Below are 7,589 nucleotides of genomic sequence, written 5' to 3' on the forward strand. Positions count from 1 at the left end.
CCTGCTCGTCATAGCGAACCTGTAAACTTAGGAGATGACATGATCGATCGGATTGCCGTCCGAGTTGCGCAAATCCTTGCCAACGCACAGGGATGCGAACGTCAGAATACAGAACGATCAGGGCAATCTGAGGGAAGCACTGCACCTACACCTACACCAACTCCATGAGAAGAACCTCGCCCGTAAAAGAAGGTTGATGATACGAAAGTATCTAAAGCTATAGAAACAGAAATCTCTAAAGAATGTAATTACAAGACTTTCATTTCATGTAATCCTCCTTCATTCGACGGGAAGAAAGGTGCTATTGAGGCACATGAATGGCTAAGTGAGGTAGAAGCCATTCTAGACGTCAGTGATTGCCATGAAAGAAATAAAGTTAGGTTTGCTGTTCATTTGTTTAAATCCGAAGCATTATTTTGGTGGAGGATACAAAAGCAAACTAGAGGTGATGATCTGGCACATCGCCTGAGTTGGAAGGAGTTTTCAGAACTGTTTACAAATTACTTCTGTCCACCAAGCGAAACTGACAGAATAGAAAAGGAATATTTGCATCTTGAACTCGGGAATAAGACATACCGAGAATATGTCACCAAATTCAATGAAATGTCTCGAATAGTGTCTTACTTGGTGAACCCTGAAGAAAATCGTATTCGAAGATTCCTGTGGGGACTCCCCACAAAATATCGCACGTTTATCAAGTCTACCAAACCAACTACCTATCATGATGCGGTAGAGGCTGGGGCAACTATCGCCACTGAGATCCAACAAAAGAAAACCCCAGAAACTATCCCGAAAAGGAAATGGGAAAACTACCAAGAACAAAAGAAACCCAATTACAGAGATTTCAAGAGGCAACGAGGACCCCCACCTAGGTGCCCAACTTGTGGAAAAGGACATTCCGGTCCATGTAACCAGTTAGTCTGTAGAAACTGTAAGAAACCTGGACACAACTATCGTGATTGTAGAGAGCCACATAAGTGTTTTAAATGTGGAGAGACGGGCCACTATAGTGATAGCTGTCCTAAGAGGAATGAGGAACCTAATAAAGCAAGAGGGAGAGCTTTTGTTCTGAATACTGAAGAGGCTCGTAGGAACCCTGATGTCATAACAGGTACATTTCTCCTTAACAACTTTTATGCTAAAATCCTATTTGATACTGGTGCTGATAGAAGTTTTATATCTGAGCACTTTAGAGTTTTGATTAATCAGACTCCTTGTAAGCTAGATAAGCCATTTATAGTAGAACTAGCAGATGGGAGGGAAGAGGAAATTGTGAGTGTGGTAAAGGATTGTACCATCCAGATTAGTAAGACCCCAATATCCATAGACTTACTACCACTGAAACTTGGAGAGTTCGACGTAGTAATAGGAATGGATTGGTTATCTAGTCACCAAGCTCAAATATTGTGTGATAAGAAGCAAATTCAAATTAAGGACCCAAAAGGGGGAACTGTAACAATTGATGGGGAAAGACCTAGTAAACCCATAAGTTTTATTTCCATGATAAAAGTATCCAAGTGTATTCAAAAGGGTCATTTAGCTTACCTAGTATATGCACTAGAGGTAAAGGAAGAAAAGAAACTAGAAGAGGTAGCAGTAGTGGCTGAATTCCCTGAAGTATTCCCTGAAGATCTTCCCGGATTACCACCTCACAGACAAATTGAGTTTAGAATCGACTTGATCTCAGGAGCAACCCCTATTGTCAAAGCCCCGTACCGCCTTGCCCCGACTGAAATGAAAGAGTTGAGAAACCAACTCCAGGAGTTACTGGACAAAGGATTCATACGTCCTAGCACGTCACCATGGGGAGCGCCGATTCTCTTTGTCAAGAAGAAAGATGGCTCAATGAGGATGTGTATTGATTATAGAGACCTGAATAAGATCACTATAAAGAATCGATACCCACTCCCAAGAATCGATGATCTTTTTGATCAATTACAAGGCGCAAGCTACTTCTCGAAGATAGACCTAAGATTTGGGTATCATCAATTAAAGGTTAGAGAAGAAGATATACCCAAGAATGCATTTAGGACAAGGTATGGTCACTACGAGTTCCTAGTGATGCCTTTCGGCCTCACTAATGCACCAGCTGCCTTCATGGACCTTATGAACCAAGTCTGCAAACCATACTTGGATCAATTTGTAATCGTCTTCATAGATGATATCCTAATCTACTCTAAGAGTAGAGAAACACACGAGGGTCATCTCCGTGCCATTCTTAAGTTACTAAAAGAAGAACACTTTATGCCAAGTTCAGTAAGTGTGAATTCTGGACTAGGGAAGTCCAATTTTTAGGGCATGTTGTTAATGAAAAAGGCATACAAGTGGACCCTACAAAGATTGAAGTAGTTAAGAATTGGGAGGCACCAAGAAATCCCACAGAAATTCGACGTTTCCTAGGGCTAGCAGGGTATTATAGAAGGTTCATTCAAGATTTCTCTAAGATAGCGATGCCTCTAACGACACTGACTCAGAAAAATACCCCATTTGTCCGGGGCAGCCAACAAGAAGAAGCTTTTAATCTTTTGAAAACAAAGTTATCCAGTGCCCCAGTACTTGCATTACCCGAGGGTACCGAAGATTTTGTAGTATATTGTGATGCTTCTCATTATGGACTAGGGTGTGTGTTGATGCAAAGAGGCAAAGTTATCGCCTATGCATCTCGACAGTTAAAGATACATAAAAGAAATTACACCACCCATGATCTAGAACTCGGAGCAGTAGTATTTGCCCTCAAGATATGGAGGCATTACTTATATGGAACTAAGTGTGTGATCTACACTGTTCACCAAAGCCTAAAGTATATATTTGAGCAAAAGATGTTGAACATGAGACAGAGGAGATAGATGGAGTTGTTGAATGACTATGATTGTGAAATTCGTTACCATCCAGGAAAAGCTAATGTAGTAGCAGATGCCCTTAGTCGGAAGGACACAGTTAAACCTTTAAGAATACGTGCATCTAGAATTGAAGTGAAAATAGGTTTACTAGAACAAATTAAGGATGCACAGACACATGCCCTGAAAGTTGAGCAGATTAACAAAGAAAGGATGGTGGGAATACAAGAACTACTTGTTAAAGGAGAAGATGGAATACTAAGACTCCACAATAGGATTTGGATACCTATTGTGGGAGGACTCAGGGATATGGTGATGGAAGAAGCACATAGATCAAAGTATACAATGCATCCTGGCAGTACGAAGATGTACAAGAATATTCGAGATGAATATTGGTGCCCAGGGATGAAGCAATCAATCAATGAATATGTGGAAAAATGCATGACGTGTTCACAGGTTAAAACAGAACATCAGAAGCCTGCGGGATGTTTACTCCAACCCGAGATCCCTGAATGGAAATGGGAGATGATAACCATGGATTTCATTACTAAACTTCCACGAACTAAGAATGGTCACGATACTATTTGGGTTATAGTAGATCGTTTAACTAAGTCTGCTCATTTCTTGCCAATACGAGAAGATTATAAAATGGATAAATTAGCAAGAATTTATGTCAAAGAAATTGTCACCCGTCATGGAGTACCTATCTCCATTATATCAGATAGAGATAACCGTTTTACGTCCAGATTTTGGCAAAGCTTCCAAAAGGAATTGGGAACAAAAGTAAATTTAAGTACGGCTTATCACCCACAGACAGATGGCCAAAGTGAAAGAACCATACAAACACTGGAAGACATGCTTAGGGCATGTGTGATAGACTTTGGAGGAAACTGGGATGAGCACTTACCTCTAATAGAGTTTGCATACAATAACAGTTATCACGCAAGCATGAAGGCGGCTCCGTTTGAAGCACTATATGGAAAGAAGTGTCGTACCCCAGTTTGTTGGACTGAGATTGGTAGAAATCCATTAGCTGGACCCGAAATTATTGAAGAAACTACCAATAAAATCATACAAATCCGAGAAAGAATGAAGACTGCTAGAGATAGAAAGAAAAGTTATGCCCACAGACGAAGAAGACCCTTAGAATTTCAAGTTGGCGACAAGGTATTACTTAAGGTCTCGCCTTGGAAAGGTATCATTCGTTTCAGGAAGAAAGGAAAACTAAGTCCGCGCTATATTGGACCATTTGAGATAATCGAAAGAGTTGGTCCTGTAGCATATAGGTTAAAATTGCCAACAGAATTACAAGGAATTCATGACACGTTTCACGTGTCAAATTTAAGAAAGTGTCTAGCGGACGAGTCACTTAAGATACCCTGGCAGGAGATCCAGATCAATGACAAGTTGAACTTCACAGAGCGCCCCATTCAGATCATAGATCGACGCATAAAGAAATTAAGAAACAGGGAGTTTCCTCTAGTACGAGTCAAAGGGGATGCAAGGAGAGGACCTGAAGAGACATGGGAAAAAGAAGACGAGATGAAACAAAAATATCCACATCTCTTTGCTTAAATTTCGCGGACGAAATTTCTATAAGGTGGGGAGAGTTGTAACATCCTGTTTTGTGAACCAATAAAATTATATTTAAAATTTATAATTCATATATTGTTGAACGACTAAGTAACGAGTAAAATGGTTAGTTGAAATATTTAGTTGAGATATGAGACATCTGTACAAGCCCTGGCTATTATAAGAGACCGTTTAATATTAATAATTAAATATATTATTTTATTTACCTTACTCCGTTTTTAATGAAACTTAGGTTAAAACGTAGATAAAAATATGCTCGTTCTAATGACATATTCGTCGTTTTATGAAACGTCATATTTTAAAAGTTATACAAGAAAAACGAGTGAAGCAGCTGAATTAATATAACTAAGCTAGCTAGCTAGCACGTCAAGCTAGCTAGCAAGCACGTCAATGTCCCACATCGCCATAAAGGAATTGAGGTGCCTGCTTGCTTCACATATATATAGGAGTTAAATGGTAGGATTTTAGACACACCAAAATTTTAACGGGAACGCTCTAGTATTGAGAATTAACGTCCCGTTGGGTGTTGTTAGTAGTCGTTTTTGGAGCACGAGTAGGAGCAGGAGTAGGGAAACTCTACATCAACGTGCCGTAGATAGTCTTGAGGTATACTCTCGTTTAAGTTTATGTTTAGTTATTTATTATTTATTTTTAGTAGTTAATATTAGTTTTATTATTGGTAATAATATATTAGTGGTAGTAGTGTTAGTATTATTTTTAGGTACTAAGGTTATTGTCAGGGGCGGGTATTGGGTAGCCTAGCCTTAGTTAGGCATTGACTGATCAACCATGCTTAAACAAGGTAGGGTTAACCAATATCCAACCATGATAATGACTAGTTAGGTGTACCATTACCTAACTTAGGATTATGTAAATTGTGTCAGGACCTTGAGATAGTACCTGATCATACTAGCAATTGTATCAACGGTTAGCTACTAGCAAGAGGTGAGTTTTATGAATGCTTTTCAAATGTGAACATGCTTGTCCTAAACTGTAATAATATGGCATGACTGTTGTACGCATATATATAACCTGAGCATGACATACACATGATATTTGTGGTCCCTTATACGTGCCGCTACGGCGGGATTTGTCGGTACTACACCTGTGGTGTAGTGGGCATTAACTGTATGGTTATGTAAGTTACGTGGTAACGTTGGGTTACGATAACATGGGCGGGTACAAGTCCTGATTAAATAATGTGAATTGTAAATTGTGTATATTCATAAACTCACCAGTGTAATATCTGACGTCTTTTAAGCAAGTGTCACAGGAAATGATGGTTAGTCTTGGGCGGGTTGTTTATCTCGGATAGGTGTGACTAGTGAAATAAAGTGTCTCAAACTTTCTTATCTGGTGGAAATTTTGCGTGATCAGCTAATAGTAGTTTGACTAAACTTTGTACCTTTAAGTTTCCAACTTTTGTACATTACCGTTTGTATCAATAAAGTAAGTGTTTACTGGTAAGTTGGTATCAATTGTGTATGGTGCATCCTTATCTGGGTGTGGTGTCACAATTCCCCACTTATGGAATGGCCATGCCGAGGTTATTGGGACAAGATCATGCTTGGGATTTTTTAGGATTGGAGCATGAATCTGACAAGCATCACATTTCTTCAATTGCTCGGTGGTGTCGCGATGCATCGAGGGCCAAAAATATCTAAGGTTCATGAGTTTTGCAACCACCGACCTAGCTCCAAAATGGGCTCCACATACACCTTCATGAATTTTCTTGATCAAATACTTACTTTGCTCGGGACCAACACATCTTTGCAAGGGGGCAAGGTAACCCTTTTTGTAAAGGGTTTCTCCTTGCAACACATATTGTCTTCCTTTGATTTTAACCCTTTCAGCTTCTACTTGATCATTGGGTAGTTCACCACTTTGAAGGAATTTTTTGATGGGAGTCATCCAGTTTGGATCTTTCTCGGTGACTACGTCTTGGACCTCCAATTCATCAATCGATGGAGCCTTCAACACTTCAACCAACACCTTCTTGGTGAGGTGGGCAAAGGTGAGAGATGCTAGCTTACTTAAGGCATCAGCCTTTTTGTTTTGGGATCTGGGAATTTGTTTGACATTGCACGTTTGGAAGGTATTCATCAACTCCTTGGATTTTTCCTTGTATCTTCTCATATTGGGTTCTTTGGCAATGTAGCTATCGTTGACTTGGCTCGAGACTAGCAATGAATCTATGAACACTTCAAGCTTTTGGACTTTCATTTCTTTGGCCAGCCTTAAGCCGGCGATCAGTGCCTCATATTCAGCCTCATTATTGGTAGTCTGAAAATCAAAACGAAGAACATATGTGAATTCCAACCCTTCTGGGTTGATTAAAACTAACCCAGCCCCTGACCCTTCAACGCTTGAAGCTCCATCAGTGAACAGCTTCCAGGCTTCAGGGTTGAAGGGTTCAGTGGTGGCAGTGTTTACTTCGTCAATTGTTTGGTTTGGGACTTCCACAAGGAAGTCGGCCAAGACTTGGGCTTTAATAGCTTTTCGTGGGACATAGGTGATATTGTGTTCACCTAGCTCCACTGCCCATTTTGCCAATCTTCCCGAATTTTCGGGTTTTTCAAGCACATTTTTAACAGGTTGGTCAGTGACCACTTGTATGGGATGTGCTTGGAAATACCTCCTAAGCCTTCTAGCTGTTTGAACTAGGGCTAGGGCAAGCTTTTCAAGGGGAGGATATTTTGTCTCAGCCAATTTTAAAGTTTTGCTGAAGAAGTAGACAGGTACCTGAGCCGTGTTTCGTTCGATTGTGAGGACTGCACTTATAGCCTCTTCAGCAACTGATAGATAGACTGAAATCAACTCTCCCGTTTCTGGAGCTGCAATGTCTGGCAAGGAAGCCAGGTGTTGTTTCATCTGGTTGAATGCTTCCTCAGCCTCATCAGTCCACTTCAAATCCTTCTTATCAGAACAATTTTTAAGTGTTTTGTAGAAGGGTAGGGACCGTTCAGCCAGCTTGGAAGTGAAACGTTTCAAGGCAACAAGTTTCCCGTTTAAGCTTTCAACCTCTTTTTTGGTTTTTGGTGGCTTGGCTTCGAGGACAGGTTTTACTTTGTTTGTGTTGGCCTTGATGCTTTGTTTTCCGACAATGTGACCCAGGAATTTTCTCTCTTCGAATCCAAATGAGCATTTTTCAGGGTTAAG

This window comes from Helianthus annuus, chromosome 17, assembly GCF_002127325.2.
Source record: "Helianthus annuus cultivar XRQ/B chromosome 17, HanXRQr2.0-SUNRISE, whole genome shotgun sequence".
NCBI lineage: Eukaryota > Viridiplantae > Streptophyta > Magnoliopsida > Asterales > Asteraceae > Helianthus > Helianthus annuus.